The sequence below is a fragment of the Peromyscus eremicus genome, chromosome 23, assembly GCF_949786415.1.
Source record: "Peromyscus eremicus chromosome 23, PerEre_H2_v1, whole genome shotgun sequence".
Taxonomy (NCBI): Eukaryota; Metazoa; Chordata; class Mammalia; order Rodentia; family Cricetidae; genus Peromyscus; species Peromyscus eremicus.
The window spans coordinates 37,306,213-37,323,097 of NC_081438.1; positions in this window are offsets into that span (position 1 = coordinate 37,306,213).

Consider the following 16,885-nt stretch of genomic DNA (forward strand, 5'->3'; position numbering starts at 1 on the left):
CCTTCCTGACTCTGATGGAATCTCTCCAGTGTGGTCCAGGCTGAGCAGCAACTGGTACGAGGCCCTGGGTCCCATCCCCAGTGCGTACCCTGACCGCAAACAAGCCAAGAGGAAGAAAAAGATACTGTTCCTCGGGGTCACAAGCCAGGAAAAGGAGCCAGACGCCAAGCTGTTTGTTGTTCACTGGTTGAGATAAGGTCTTACTTTGGGGCCCAGGCTGGTCTGGAATTCACAACCTAGCCTTGAGCCTTCAGGCGACTGAAGTTTGAACAGACGCACCAACAACTACCTGAGATCACGGGATCGAGTCAGCCCACCTATCCCTTCCCGGGTTCTTCTTCCTCGATGTCCTGAGTAGAGATAAAATGGCTGTGTCAAGCTGCTAAATATTGGGCGCAATTTGTAGTGTAGCAAGAGAAGCAAACAGATTCTGGAAGTGGGGTGTCTGAACCTGTCATATGTGTGTGTGGCATCGACATATGAGACGTATACATGCATACGTATATCTATGTATATATGTGACATTGGTTCGGGCACTAATGGCCTACTGAAGCTGAGAGGATATTGGCTTGTAAAAGGCTTCCTGGGGACTTTGAAAAGTGGTGGTAGGTATTAGAAAGAGGAAGAATTCATAACATTGCAGAAAGGTTAACAAAATTTTTGCCCATTAAAAGCAGAAGACAGCAATAATGTATCGAGTTTGCTCAGGAGGGATCCAGGCGTCCTCACGGGAGGGGTCCAGGCAGCGTCCTTAGGGCAAGTCTTCGTAAGAGAGAGAGGAGCTAAGGGGAGCGTGCCCTTTCCAATCAGACACTGTACGTCCAAGGAACTGCCACTCACTCCCTGTTTTCTCACCCTCCTTCTCATCAGACGTCACAGACAAATATCAAACCCAACTTGTTGACGGGTAAATGTCCCAAGAAAAGAAATAAAACCAAATGCATGTCCATAAAAAGAATGCTTTGTTAAAACCCCCGGAAGTTAGATTTCACAGGTCCTTAAAACAACTTAAGGTCCTGTCTGGCAGGCCCTGTCTGTAAAACACCCCCGGGCTCCTCAGGATCGTTTTTTTTTTTTTAACACGGAGTCTAACCACATGCAGAACTGAAGGTGTTTTGTCTTTGGTTACCCTGAGTTCTTTTTTTTTTTCGAGACAGGGTTTCTCTGTGCAGTTTTTGTGCCTGTCCTGGATCTCGCTCTGTAGACCAGGCTGGCCTCGAACTCACAGACATCCGCCTGGCTCTGCCTCCCGAGTGCTGGGATTAAAGGCCTGCGCTACCACCGCCCGGCTACCCTGAGTTCTATGGCAGCTGTTTTCAGAACCCAGCCACTGATCATAAGGAACTGCTTTTGAAGAGAACTTTCTAGTCTTGTGAATAAGCTGCTTTGCAAGGGAGCCCTCTGACATTACCAAACATCCCCACCAAACCCAGCTCAATTGCAGACTTCTGAATAAAACATATCTGTGACTATTGCTTTAAGCCTGCTGTGGCTCAGAAAGAATATTACTCAATAATGGCTGCCTATATTAAAATTTAAAATTTAATTAAAAAATTTTAGAAACTGTAATTTTTTTTTTTTGAGACAGAGTCTTGCCCTGCCTGGTCTGGAACTCACTACCTAGAACAAACTGGCCTTGAATTTATGACACTTTTGCACCTGCCTAGGAATGCTGAGTGCCTACAGTTGTTTGGGATTGTCCCCCACCCTACCCCACCCCACCCACACATCTGGGGAAGCCTGCAAAAATGAGCGGCTGGGATCAGCTACTGTCCACCAGGCTGGAAGTGTAGCCTTCTTTTCTGAAGCCGAAGGAGGTCTATCCCACCTGATTTTAAGTTGTGATATTTAGCCCAGTTCTGCGTGTGGTTAGACTGGCTGCTCTCAGAAAGGACCCGGATTCAGTTCTCAGCCTCCACATGGCGGTTCACAACCATCTGTAACCCAGGGGATCGGACGCCCTCTTCTGGCCTTTGAGAGCACTGCAGGCACATGGTGTGCAGACATACGCGCAGAAACACCCACACACATAAAGTAAATAAAACTAAACAAACAGCATGCAAAGCATTTAGAAAATAGGAAAGATGCTGGGCGGTGGTGGTTTATGCCTTTAATCCCAGCACCTCAGGAGGCAGAGGCAGACAGATCTCTGAGTTCAAGGCCAGCCTGGTCTGTAGAGGAAGTTCCAGGAAGTCAGGGCTACACAAGGAAACCTTGTCTCAAAGAAAAAGAAAGAAAATGGGAAAGAAACCAAAAACAAATTCCCAGAAGGTTTTGTTTCCAACAAAGCACATTAACCGAATTTATTAATTTAATATTTTAAAATCTGAATATATATCAGAAGTAGAAGGAACATAAAGATTACCCAGCCAACTCTCTCACGGGATCCAGGACATCACCAGGGACAAAGCCAGAGGACAGCTCAGGTTGTAGGCACACATCCAGGTCCCTGCTGAGAGCCAAGCAGAGCCCAAAGACTTGACCTATTTACCTTTAACTTTTCCGTGTTCCTATAGACTGCAGGAGAAGCCCAGTGAGCTTTGGGGTCATTCAGAGCTTGCTGATGTGAAGGGCCTGAGGGGTTGAGGAGGAACTCATCTCTGGATCCAAAAGAGTTCTAGTCACCTTCAGACAACAATAACCCTGGGACAGTGTGTGTGCCTTCCCAGAGGTTCCTGTCAAGTGGAGGAGGAATGGAGGAGAAGTGTGCCAGCAACAGGTCAAGAAAGACTGTGATGGGGCCGGTGGGACAGCTCCCTGGACAAAGGTGCTTGGGACTAGGCTGTTGATGATCTGGATTCAATCTCCAGAAGCTTCGTGGTAGAGAGAACTGACTTCTGCAAGCTGTCCTCTACCCTCCACACAGTGGTACATGCATACCCACACACAGCATCTGCCCTCCACATGCACACAGTGGTACATGTGCACACACACACACATACACAAAACATCTGACCTCCACATGTACACAGTGGTACATGTATACACACACACACAGAACATCTGACTTCCACATGTGCACAGTGGTACATACACACATACACACACACACACACACACAGCATCTGACTGCCACATGTGCATAGTGGTACGTGTACACACACACACACACACACACACACACACACACACACACACACAGAGCAAATAAATGTAATTTTTAAAGTTTTGTTTGGTGGTTTGTTTGGTTTTTCAAGACAGGGTTTCTCTGTGTAGCCCTGGCTGTCCTGGATCTTGCTCTGTAGCCCAGGTTGGCCTTAAACTCAGAGATCTGTCTGCCTCTGCCTCCCAAGTGCTAGGATTAAAGGTGTGTGCCACCACTGCCTGGCTAATTTTTTTTGTTTTTTGGGTTTTTGTTTGTTTGTTTAAGATTTTTATTTATTTATTATGTATACAGTGTTCTGTTTGCATGTATCCCTGCAGGCCAGAAGAGGGAGCCAGATCTCATTACAGATGGTTGTGAGCCACCATGTGGTTGCTGGGAATTGAACTCAGGACCTCTGGAAGAACTGTCAGTGCTTTTAACCTCTGAGCCATCTCTCCAGCCCCACCTGGCTAATTTTTTAAATTTTATTTATTTATTGTTTGTTTGTTTGGTTGGTTTTTTGGTAGGGGTGTGTTGAGACAGAAGCTCTCTGTGTAGCTCTGGCTGTCCTAGAACTTCTATATGTAGACCAAATCAGCCTTGAACTCATAGAGAGCTGCCTGCCTCTGATTTTTACTGCTAGGATTAAAGGCGTGTACCACCACATCCAGACAAAATTTTAATTTTTAAAAAATATGTAATTTTTTAAAATGTTTAAAAGAAGGTTATGACGTCACTCTGGAATCAACAAGGTCAGTCAATCTGTCCCCATGTCAAGCAAATCCAAACACCAAAGGAGAAGGCTGCACAACTTTGATATTAAATCACTTACCAGAAGAGGTCAAAACATCATGACTTAGGTGCATAAACAGAATGAAATGTGTCCTGAGACTAGTGTGAGCTAATAAAAACACAGCTTTTGGAAGCCAGGTCAAGGAAATAGATGGGTTTCTCAGTGTCTTAGTAGAAAGTCACAGGGATCATACGAGCTTTTACCATAGGAAGGAGCCATCATAACTACGGCCCTCCTGAGTGCTGCTGATAGACACTCCCTGAACATGATTTTTTTTTTTCCTCAGAAGACAAGGCCATCCAGTTGGTTTTGGTTCCCCAACACTGACCTGCCTGAACATGTTGCCACAATGTCTCCAGGCTGCACTAGTCATGGGGGGTGGGGGTAGATGGAAGAGAAAAACCAATCTTTGCCAGGAACTGTGCTATTTGCTGAAGGAACTTCCTCCCCTCAGGACACACTCCAATCATTCTAGGACGATCTCTGCCTCCAGCTCTCAGGGCCAAGGCGAATCTTGTCATGTCCCCCAGCTTCCGGGTCAGCTTGATTCCGACGCACACCTGAAGAAGTCTTCCCTCCACCATGGAGGACAATAGGGATCAGGGACACAAAGGTATGGTCCCGGCTCCTGATGACAGGACAGTGTCTTCCATGGGGTTGCAGTATCCAAGGAGGTGCCCGTGCCTGGGAGCCTAACAACAGAGAAAGGACTAGGGCCTGAGGGACACCGGAGCTCCCAGCCTTGGGTGTTGCTGAGGAGGAGCTGGGAGGCCAAAGTCAACATGGAGCATCTCAGGGCTGGAAGGCTTCTTCCAGGCACGAGGCAGCAGCAGCATCTCAGGTTTCCACCACTCAGCTGACAGGCTTGGATGGGGAAGCCGGACCTTCTAAGATAGCCGGGTTCTTTGTGTTGACCCAGGTGTGAGCGCGGACGCTGCTGGGGCTGACCTGCTTCCGGTCGGGTGTTCCATCTGGTCAATGCCTCCAGATGGGCTACTTCCTCCAAAGGTTGCCGAAGGGCGTCTTCGACTGGTGCACAGCTTTGGGATTCTGAATCTGCTCTGCGGACTTTCTAGATCTTTCCATGGAGGAGGCAAATCTCCAGAGTCCAGCCCCTCTTTCCCGAAACCATCTTCTCTTGCCCTGCTTGGCGGTCATGGTCTTTCTCCAAGGAGTCCTGTCTAGCGCCCCGGAAGCTCTCCCACCTCCGTGTAGCTCTGCTCCCCTCTGCCCTTCTTGTGGGGTCCCACTGCTCCGCCCTGCTTCTCTCTACCTGCTGAGCATGACCTCCCTCACGGGTCTGACTAGGGCCGCTGCTCAGCCTCCTGAAGCTTAGGCAGCACCTCTGACACTCCCAGAGTGCACGCCTCTGAAAGGCTGTCACTCAAGAGTCATGGAACTCTGACAAAAGGCACCAGCCACGGTGTCATTCCGCCTGGGGAAGAGACTTCCAGTAGGAAGTCAACCACGTGGGCCTCTAATTCTTTCTTTTTAATTACAATATTTTTAGATTTTTATAACATTTTATATGTATGGGTGTTTCGTTTCCAAGTATGTATGTGTGCCTGTGGAGGCCAGAAGAAGATGTTAGATCTACTGGAACTAGAGTTACTGGTGGTTGAGGTGCCGTGTGGGTGCTGGGACTTGAACCTGGGTCCTCTGCAAGAGCAGCCAATGCTCTCAAGAGCCATCTCTCCAGCCCTGGGCCTCTAATTCTCTACGGACTAAGAGTCTACGTCTTCTAACTATGTGGTTTTGGACAGGCTGGCTCGTTCATCTGAGGCTCTGAGTTCTCCACAGTGCAGTGAAGACAGGCGCTCCCCCTCTTGGTCCTGTGGTGACCAAAGTCTACTACACAGGAAATGTGTAGAATCAGCTGAGTCATTAGTCCACATCGCCAACCAAGCAAGACACCCAGCTTGGATGGACTTATGACGCCACTGGGTAGTTTCTGCCTGGGTGTGGCCCCATAGCTAGGGCAGAGGGTCATGCTCTCTGGCCCTACCCAAATCTTCATGCCGTGCTAGACTGACAGTCACTTCATGCAGGGCCCTTAGAAACTGTCATATTTTAAATATGACAGAAGAAATGGAAGAATCGGTAGAAGAAACAGATATATTTAATTATGGAGGACCCTGCCTGTGATCCCAATACTTGGGAAACAGAATCAGGAGGATCAAGAATTAAAGGCTAACCTGGGTTACATAATGAAGGAAATAAGAGAGGGATAGAGCCAGGGAGGGAAAGAGGGAAGGAAAAATAAATAGACACTTGGAAATATTTTTGAGAGTTTCAAGAAATGTCTAACAAAAGTTTCAAACAAAGGGGGGGCATGACAGAGAAAAAAATGTTTAAAGAAACAACGATACAGCCAGCTATGGTGGCACAGCCTGTAATCCCAGAACTTCGGAGGTAGAGGCACAAGGATCAGGTGTTCAAGGACAGCCTGGGCTATGGGAGATTCTGTCTCAAAAACCAAAACAACAAAAACCCAAAACAGACAAAAAAAAATGACATGATTTTTCATAATTGAAGAAACAGCCTCCCTGGGCGGTGGTGACGCACGCCTTTGATCCCAGCACTCCTGAAGCAGAGGCAGACGGGTCTCTGTGAGTTCGAGGCCAGCCTGGTATACAGAGTGAGTTCCAGGACAACCAGGACTGTTACACAGAGAAACTCCTGTCTCGAAAAACCAAAAATCAAAAACAAAGAAGAAGAAGAAGAAGAAGAAGAAGAAGAAGAAGAAGAAGAAACAGTCTCATGCACATAGAGTACTAAGCACAAAAAATTCCTAAGACATTCCATACCCAGAGGCACCTGAAAACACTGAAGACACAATTCTAGAAGCTGGGTAGGAGGAAGAAAAAAAGATCCATTATCTACCAAGAATCTCCACAAACCTCTTACCGGAACTGTAAATGCTGGAAGGAAAGCGCCATTTCCCTTCCAAAGGGCTGAAAGGAATGGCTGAGGTTCTGTTGGGATCCAAGATGAATAAACTAAGATACGGAGAGAAGTTAAGCAACTCTCCCAATTCCAGGAACTCAAGACATGATGTCATGGAAGCTGGCCCCATCTCAGCACTCTCCTCAGCCTAGCTCTTAGGGGAATTTAGAGAGAATGCACAGAATAAAAAGGAACAACCTAGAGCAATGTAAGGTTCAATAACAACAGCCAAGCCAAATACTTAACATCGAGAAAATGAATAAACTCTGTCACATAACAGAATCCTACATGTGATTAAAATGAGTCGAACCAACGCCCATCAGCAGGGACATGCCTCAGAATACTGTGTACTGCCATGTAGAAGGGTGTGCGTAGATTCCTAGAGCCTTCAATCAAGAGTGGGAAGAATGAGTGAGGCACTGAGCAGGAGGGAGGGTCTTCCCCACAGTCTCCCCTTGGACATTAGATCTTCTCAACAAGTCTGAATGAGGGAGGGAGGGGTCTAATGAGTGTGGTCCGGATGGAAGATGTTTCAAGGTGCCTGACAATCTCAATCAACTTCAACATGTCGTTACCAACTTGTGGGAAGGATGGGACCAAATGACCGCAGCATGGATATTCAAAACAACTCCCCGATTCTCCGCCCTTCGGCTGCAATCTCTTGGGTCTCACCGTGACTAGTTGACATGCGGTGCGTGGTTGAGATGCATTTTCCTGCCTCTTAGGATGGTTAAGAACAAGATAAGCAGAAACCCAGCCAGGTGTGGTGGCGCAACACCATTAATCCCCGTACTTGGGAGACAGAAACAGGAAAGCTCTGTTGAGTTCCCAGAGAGCCAGGGCTACACAGTGAGACCCTGTCTCAAACAACCACTAAAAGCAGAAACAAAGAAACAAAAGAAGGAAGGAAGGAAGGAAGGAAGGAAGGAAGGAAGGAAGGAAAGAAAGGAAGGAAGGAAGGAAGGAAGGAAGGAAGGAAGGAAGGAAGGAAGGAAGAAAGAAAGCAGACAATGGTGGCACATGCCTTTAATCCCAGCACTCGGGAGGCAGAGGCAGGCAGATCTCTGTGAGTTCGAGGCCAGCCTGGTCTACAGAGTGAGTTCTAGGACAGGCTCCAAAGCTACACTGAGAAACCCTGTCTCAAAACAAAACAAACAAATAAACAAACAGAAAAAAAGAAAGAAAGAAAGAAAGAAAGAAAGAAAGAAAGAAAGAAAGAAAGAAAGAAAGAAAGAAAGAAGAAAGAAGAAAGAAGAAAGAAGAAAGAAGCAAGCAAGCTTAGGCGCACAGCCCCTCCCCAGGCACTCTGTCTGTTCCCCCGGGTATCTGAGAACAGTTAACTTACACAGCCAGTTACCCAAACAGTTAACTTTTACACAGCTAAAAGCAGCTCTCCAGCAGGACTTGGGGGCTCATGACTGTGACATCAGCACTGGGGAGGTGGAGGTATGAGAATCAGATCAAATGATCAAGTTAATGGGTTAAGGTCAAACCTGTCTCAAAAACCAACCACAAAACAAAACAATCAAAACACAAAGCAACACCACAACAAAAGCTCCCCCAGCCCCTCAGAAGTCTCTAGGTTATTTTTTTTCTTCTTAGATCCAGAGTATAATTTATGCAGTTATGTGGGATCAGTGATTTTTGTTTTGCTTTAAGACAAGGTCTTGCTGTGAAGCCCATGCTGGCCTCAAATTTGTGATCCTCCTGCCTCAGCCTCCTAAGCACTCAGATTGCAGGTGTACAACACCACCCTGGTATGTCAGGAATTCTTTCCATAGTTATAACCCAAAATCTGTCCTTTATGGCCAAATTACCATAAAACCACACAACACTCTAGCAACCTAAATATGGAAAACTCTTAGCCTCATAAGTAAGAAAACTACAGTTTTCAAAACTGCGAAATCTGAGTGGTCAATTTAGAAACATTTGTATATACATGACAGTGTTTAAATTTTTATGTGTAGAGATGTTTTGCCTGCCTGTATGACTGTGCACCATGTATATGTAGTGTCCACAGAGGAAGTTGCCAGATCCCCTAGAATTGGTGTTATAGATGGTTGTGAGCCACCATGTGGGAGCTGGGTATTGAACCCAGGTCCTGTGAAGGTTAGTCAGTACACTTAACCACTGAGCCATCTCTCCAGCCCCTAAAGGTGTTTAAATTTGACTTTAGTGCAAAGAAAGCGTCATGGCTGCCCAGGCATCTAAATTCCCTATGTGTTCCTGGAAAGTCCAAAGCCTGCATAATTAATGAATCACTCACTGCTGTGTACACAGGGATTAAGTGTTACATGAACCGGTTTCTAAATCACTTCCAGGAAGACAGAATTCTGGATATTTAAGAAATCACAGTAGCCAGGGAGCAACGCCAATTGACATTCAATATCTGGGTTAGACATTCAACCTTGTCTATTAAAACATGACGAACTGTGATGTTTTTAGTTCCAAAGATAACATCTAGAACAGCATTGAAAAACTTAGAGAGGAGAATGAGAAACGAAAAACTAATTCTGTTAACACTGTGGAATTATTTCTATCTCAATTTCTCCCCTAACATTTTTAAAATTCTAAGTTTTTGTTTGTTTTTTAGCTTTTGGTTTTTTTGAGACAGGATTTCTCTATGTAGTCCTGGCTGTCCTGGATCTCTCTGTGTAGACCAGGCTGGCCTCAAACTCAGAGATCTGCCTGCCTCTGCCTCCTGAGTGCTGGGACTAAAGGCATGCACTATCACCGTCAGACAACTCTGGATTTTTAATGGCATCAATTATTTGCCCGTCTTACGTGCTGAAATTTTTGAGGTATTCAACATATTAGAACTATCGAGAATTTTCTTTAGTAACAAGCTCTAGAAATGTTCCCTGAAAATGGAATCTTTACCTGAGCATTTTCTTTCATTACTATTATTATTATTATTATTATTATTATTACTATTTTGGTTTTTTGAGACAGGGTTTCTCTGTGTAGCCTTTGGCTGCTCTGAATCTAGCTCTTCTGTAGACTAGGCTGGCCTGAAACTCACAGAGATCCATCTGCCTCTGCTTCCTGAGTGCTGGAATCAAAGACGTGCCCCACCACCACCCAGGCTTTATTTTTATTTATTTGTTTATTTTTATGTGTATGGATGTTCTGCTCGAATGTCCGTACACCATGTCTGTCTGGTGCCCTCAGAGGCCAGAAGAGGACGTCAGAGCCCCTTGGGCTGCTGTTACAGATGGTTGTGAGGCATCATGTGGGTGCTGGGAATTGAACCTGGGTCCTTTACAAGAGCAGCCAGTGTTCTTAACCACTTAGCCATCTCTACAGCCCCCGGAGCATTTTTTTTTATGGTTTTTACTGTGTTTTCCCTAGTTTCAAATTCTGTCTTCACTTGTCTAATACACACAAGGCCCTGAATTCAATCTCCAGTACAAATGAATCAAATTACATCCTTTAAAATTTCTCATCTAGGGCTGGAAAGATGGCTCAGAGGTTAAGAGCACCGACTGCTCTTCCAGAGGTCCTGAGTTCAGTTCCCAGCAACCACATGGTGGCTCACAACCATCTGTAATCAGATCTGGTGCCCTCTTTTGTATACATAATAAATAAATAAATCTTTTTTTTTTTTTTTTAAAGATTTATTTATTATGTATACAGCATGTATGACTGCAGGCCAGAAGAGGGCACCAGATCTCATTACAGATGGTTGTGAGCCACCATGTGGTTGCTGGGAATTGAACTCAGGACCTCTGGAAGAGCAGTCAGTGCTCTTAACCTCTGAGCCATCTCTCCAGCCCCCAAATAAATCTTTTTAAAAAATTCTCATCTACATGGAACAAGAACTGTGAGATTGTTTCAGTTTGTGTTCTTTTTTGTTTTGTTTTTGTTTGTTTGCTTGCTTGTTTGAAACAGTGTCTCACTGTGTAGCTCTGGCTGTCCTGGAACTAACTATGTGGACCAGGCTGGCCACAAACTCACAGAGATCTATTTGCCTCTGCCTCCTGAGTGCTGGGATTAAAGGCGTGTGCCACCACACCTGGCCCTATCTTAGTTTTTTATGTACAAAACGTTAGTCTTCTAACCCCACTTGAGTCCTAACACTGACCATATCTTTAATATCTGTAGGCTAGATATTATACAGTTAGGACTTAGTTGTTCAGTACATGCATAATATTTACAGGGCAACAAAACTAAACAAAACTTGGTCAGGCGTGTTGGCACACCCCTGTAATCACAGCACTCGGAAGTCAGAGGCAAGTAGATCTCTGTGAGGCCAGCCTGATTTATATAAGTATATAAATTTTATTGATATATAAAAAGAGTTCCAGGCCATCTAGGACTACATAGTGAGACCCTGTTTCAAAACAAAAAGTAACAAAAAACAAAACACAAAAACAAAACAAAACAAACAAACAAACAAACAAAAAGCAGAAGACGTGTAGTACTTTAAATGAGAAATAACACCCCCATAGGCTCACGTATTTATTTGAACACTTGGTCTCCAATAAGTGGCACTTTTTTGGGGGTGTTGCAGAATATTCTTTTAAGGTGTGTTACTTTTGTTTATGTTGCATTTGTTTAACTCTGTGAAGCTGTGTTACTTTGCCTGTCTAAAACAGCTGATGGTCTAATAAAGAACTGAACAGCCAATAGCAAGGCAGGAGAAAGGATGGGCGGGGCTGGCAGGCAGAGAGAATATATAGAAGGAGAAATCTGGGGAGAGAAGAAATAGCCAGAGAAGGAGGAGGACTCCAGGGAACAGCCACCCAGCTACTCAGGCAGCCACGGAGTAAGAGTAAGATTTACAGAAGTAAGAGAATGGGAAAAGCCCAGAGGCAAAAGGCAGAGGGGATAATATAAATTAAGGAAAGCTGGCAAGAAACAAGCCATGCTAAGGTGGGGCATTTATAATTAAGAATAAGCCTCTGTGTGTGATTTACTTGGGAGCTGGGTAGCGCACCTGCCCCCCAAAAAAGAGCAAAAACCAACAACAACTGAGGAAGTTATGGAACCTTTAGTAGGCACAGCCTTGCTGGAGGAAGTACATCACTGTGGGCAGGCTTTGAGAGTTTGTAGCCCCACCCACTCCCAATTCCCTCTCTCTGCTTCCTTCAGGCCTTCAGTTAGAGACTTGCTCTCTCAGCTGCCTGCCACCATGCCTCCCCTACCGTATGGACTCTCCCTGGAACCATACACCCAAACAAACCCTTCCATCTATAAGTGGCTTCTGGCCACGGTATATCATCACAGCAACAGAAAAGTGCTAATTCACTACGAAAACAGCAAAATTGTAGCTGGAGAACTTTTCTCCAGCTCCCGCCACCAAGTCCAGCCAGTCCCAGAGCCCACTTATAAAATAAACACACAAACTCTTACATTATTTAAACTGCTTGGCCATTAGCTCAGGCCTGTCATTGTCTAGCTCTTACTCTTATATTTAGCCCATTTCTATTAATCTTTACTTTGCCACATGGCTGGTGGCTTACCGGGATCTTCCCATGCGGCTTGTCATGATGGCGGCTGGCAGTGTCCCCCCCCCAGCCTTCCACTTCCCAGAATTCTTCTCCTTGTCCCGCCTATACTTCCTGCCTAGCCAATGGCCAATCAGTGATTTATTTACTGACCAATCAGCAACACACTTGACATACGGACCATCCCACAGCACTTCCCCTTTTCTTTTCTTAAAAAGGAAGGTTTTAACCTTTACATATCTCCAAAGTCAGCTTGGTATATTTGGGAATTTGGGCGTAGTTTCTCTTACTACTTCCTGCTGGAGGGGGGCGCTGTATCTTATGGGGATACAAAGAAAATTTTAGAATTATGGAATAGTCCATGAGTGTATGTCGTCTGAGCCAGTTGCCTTGAATCCAATCTGAACGTTGGATTATCTGGGCCATGGTGTCATTGGAGACCTTTCAGGAGGTCTTGGCTGGTCAAACCTGATGTATCTTAATCTTGAACAAATCCATAGCCTTTGGCTTTCTGTGGGAACAAAAGCAGAGTCTCCTTTCCAAAGTAACACATCCTTACATCCAAATTTTGAAGTCAAAGTATCTTTAGAATATACATTTTGACATAACTCAACAGCTTTTACAATCAAATGTTTTTCTGCAGTTAAAAATCCCAAAGACAACACAATCCAGATTCTCTGTGTAATATCCATTTTTACGTGGCTTATTTTTTATATTACCTTTACTGTCTCTTTAAAGACTTTATTTTTTAAAACTATGTATTTGTTTTTATAACTCTATATATCACCTTTTTTGTCTCTTTCAAGCCTACGTATATTTTACACACATTGTAAACTATTACATCTGAATCTGTCTTATTGTGAATCTCTTGTCTTAAACTGCAGCAGCTGTGGCTGCTGGCTCCGCCCACCTCAGCTTCCCAACATGGCTACGTTTACCGCCAGCTCTGGGAGCTATCGTGGGTCTATGCTTTTATCCAAGCAGCGTGTAGCCCAAAAACCTCTTTTTTTGTTTTGTACCACTGTGTGGTGAATTTAGCCTTTGCTAGTACAAAACAAAAAAAAAGGTTTCTGGGCTACACGCTACTTTGGTAAAAGTGTAGACCCACTATTTCTGAGAGTCATGGCTCCCAGAGCTGGCGGAAAGCGGACCGCCGCCATGTTTGGAAGCTGAAATGGGCGGAGCCAGCAGCCACTGCGCCATTTCAGGCTTAAAAGGCTGCAGTTTAAAAGCAATAGGCTCATGCTAATATAAAAAAATAAGCCACGTAAAGATGGCTACCACACAAAGAATCTGGATTATGTTCTCTTTGATATTCGTAACTGCAAAAAAACATTTGATTGTAAAAGCTGTTGAGTTATGCCAAAATGTATATTTTAAAGGTACCTTGACTTCAAAATTTGGATATAAGGATATGTTGCTTTGGAAAAGAGTCTCTGCTCTTGTTTCCACAGAAAGCCAGAGACTATGGATTTGTTCCAGATTAAGATACATCAGGTTTGACCAGCCAAGACCCCCTGAAAGGTCTCCAGTGACACCATGGCCCAGATGATTCAACATCCAGAATGGTTTCAAGGCAACTGGCTCAGACGATACAGCCTCATGGACTACTCCATGATCCTAAAATTTTCTTCGTGTCCCCATAAGATACAGCGCCCCCCTCCAGCAGGAAGTAGTAAGAGAAGCTACGCCCCAATTCCCAAATATACCAAGCTGGCTTTAGAGATGGAATTGGCTCACTCCCCCTCTAAACCCAGACATATTGCTCAAAAAAAAAAAAAAATGGTTAAGAGATTCTTATGTCCCAAATCAGAAGAGCCCTCTGGTGTGGGACAGAGAAAAAACAATATTTTTATTTAAATCAGGTTGATTATAAATACAATCTCTTTCTAAAGAAAAAAAGGGGATAGTTTAGATATGATAGGATGAAAGGGTAGATTAATGAACCTACTTTTAAAGAGTAACAACTTGTTTAAAATGTTTTACATTGCTATAGATTTTAGTTTATTGATACAAATTTAAACTTAATTTTGTTATACTGTATATATATTTCTATTCTTGTTTGAGGTATTATGTTTATGTAACTCATTTAAAATTATAATGGATAATTAAAAAATAGATTAATAATTAGTCATCTATGATAATCATATTTGTAGCCATGTTAGTTAAGTCTTCTAGGTATACATAGTTATATTTCAGATAGATAGGTAGTCTTCAAACACTTCAAAGACCTACAGAATATGGCATTTAAAATGTTTTAAAAATTTAGACTTTCTGGACAATGAGACATGTCTGCTCCTGACAGCACCGATTTACTTCAGAGAGGAGGATGGGCATCGAAGACACTCCATACGGAATTTATCTTCACCTTGACAAAAATAGCCATTTGGGCAAGAAACTGTTCTTGCCTGGACTGTCTGATCAACTGGACATGCAGGGCCCATACAAAGGTGACCACTGAACTTTGCTTGACAAAATGGTCCTTCAGGTTCCTGCTTTGCAGAGAAAACTGCCAGACATTCTACAGGACACAGAGAAAAATGAATAAGAAACTCTAGGCCTGTGGGCTGAAGACAGATGCCCCAACTTTACAAGAGAACTTTGAATGACTGTCCAGGCTGCCAGCTGTCTCTGTCTACCCTACAAGACTCCTAAAAGTTGCTTATATCCTTCTCCATTTCTCAGGTAGTAATATATCCTTCTGAGGTCTTTGATGTGGTTAAAGACTAGATACTTACAATTTTCCTTAGTTATAATAAAAGATAAGTTAGATATAAAACCTTAAACTTACAAATATAAGATAGATAGGATCTCTTCTTTAATATTGTAACTGTAATTCTTGCTTGATAATTGTTTTGTTATATGTAATTTTACTATGTTAAAGTTAAAACCTTCCTTTTTAAGAAAAGAAAAGGGGAAGTGCTGTGGGATGGTCTGTATGTCAAGTGTGTTGCTGATTGGTCAGTAAATAAATCACTGATTGGCCATTGGCTAGGCAGGAAGTATAGGCGGGACAAGAAAAAGAATTCTGGGAAGTGGAAGGCGGAGAGGGGACACTGCCAGCCGCCATCAGGACAAGGAAGATGTAAAGTACCGGTAAGCCACAAGCCACGTGGCAAAGTAAAGATTAATAGAAATGGGCTAAATATAAGCGTAAGAGCTAGACAATAACAGGCCTGAGCTAATGGCCAAGCAGTTTAAATAATGTAAGAGTCTGTGTGTTTATTTTATAAGTAGGCTCTGAGACTGGCGGGACTTGGTGGCGGGAGCTGGAGAGAAATTCTCCAGCAACACAAAATTAACAAAAGGAGACCCCGTCCCTGATGGTGAGCACACTGGCTGGGCACTCTGCATCTCCCTCCTCTGGCCACCGGGGCACAGACACAAAAATGGGCACATCAAGAGGCACTTGGATACTCCTCCCAAAACATTGCAGATGAATTTTAACAGAAAGATATTTACAAAACGTGTTGCTTTGCTATTTCTCCGTTTAAAATATACCCAGCACTTTGGAGTATCTAGAAGGACTACAGATTGGTGGAACGTAGGCTAACATAAATGAGTTAATTTAGGTGATATGAGCTAGTTGAGACAAGCTTCAGCTAAAGGCTGAGCTGCATCCGGCATATAAATCCACATAAGGTCCAAGAAAGCTTTCTGGCAACATGGTCTCCCTGGTTGGCTCAGTGCTAGAGGCTTACAGAGGTACGCCTCTTTTAAGAGGTGCTGCTACTGAGCACCTGAATGGGATTTATGAGCAGCAGGCAGCACGCTACTTGGTTGCAGGAGACTAGATAGAAACGCCTACTGCAGTGTGGACCTATGAGGCTAGGCTCTCAGCAATCTTAGAGGGGCAGAGTCAGCTGCCTGTGCACCATGTGCTAAGCAGAGCCTCGCTACAAAGGGCCTAGCCACAGTGTAGCAGTTTAAGGTTTGGCTCACACAGTCAGAGGAGGCTGCAGACATGCAAAAGGTCAGGTCGAGACTGAGAAAACCTCTTAATAGATACAATATGTTTGAATATGCTTAGATGCTGAAGAAAAAAAAAAAGAAAATGAGTATAGACGGTCATCAAAAAATAGCTTAAAAATAATAAAGTCTTAAAAAATAAGGTAATGTTTTTACTTATACTTTCTATAAGTATAAGCCACATAAGGATGGGAAATACACAGGGCATCTGGATCCCGTATGGTGCTATGTTGACCTTGAATTTTTTAAATGCTAATGAACAAAAAATAAGAGATATTGGATTGTGTAAAAAAAACTACTAAATTAAACCAGCCTATATATTCTAAAGATGTCTTAACTTAAATATGGAAGTCAAAAAATGCATTGCGTTGGGGGAAAGGATATGCCTTTGTTTCCATAGGAAGTGAAAAGCTATGGATTCCTTCAAAATTAATAAAGATCAGATTTGATGGGGGAGACCTCCTGAAAATCTTGCCTATAGACCTGAGGGGAAAAGCCAAGAAAGACTACAAGACAGGAGATGTATAAGATAGGTCCCTTGACATAGAAACAGCTCTGAGACTAGATGAGACATGATAAATCTTGTTGGCTACAGAGTCCCCATGACTTATTATTACATGCCATCCTTTCATATGGCATGGA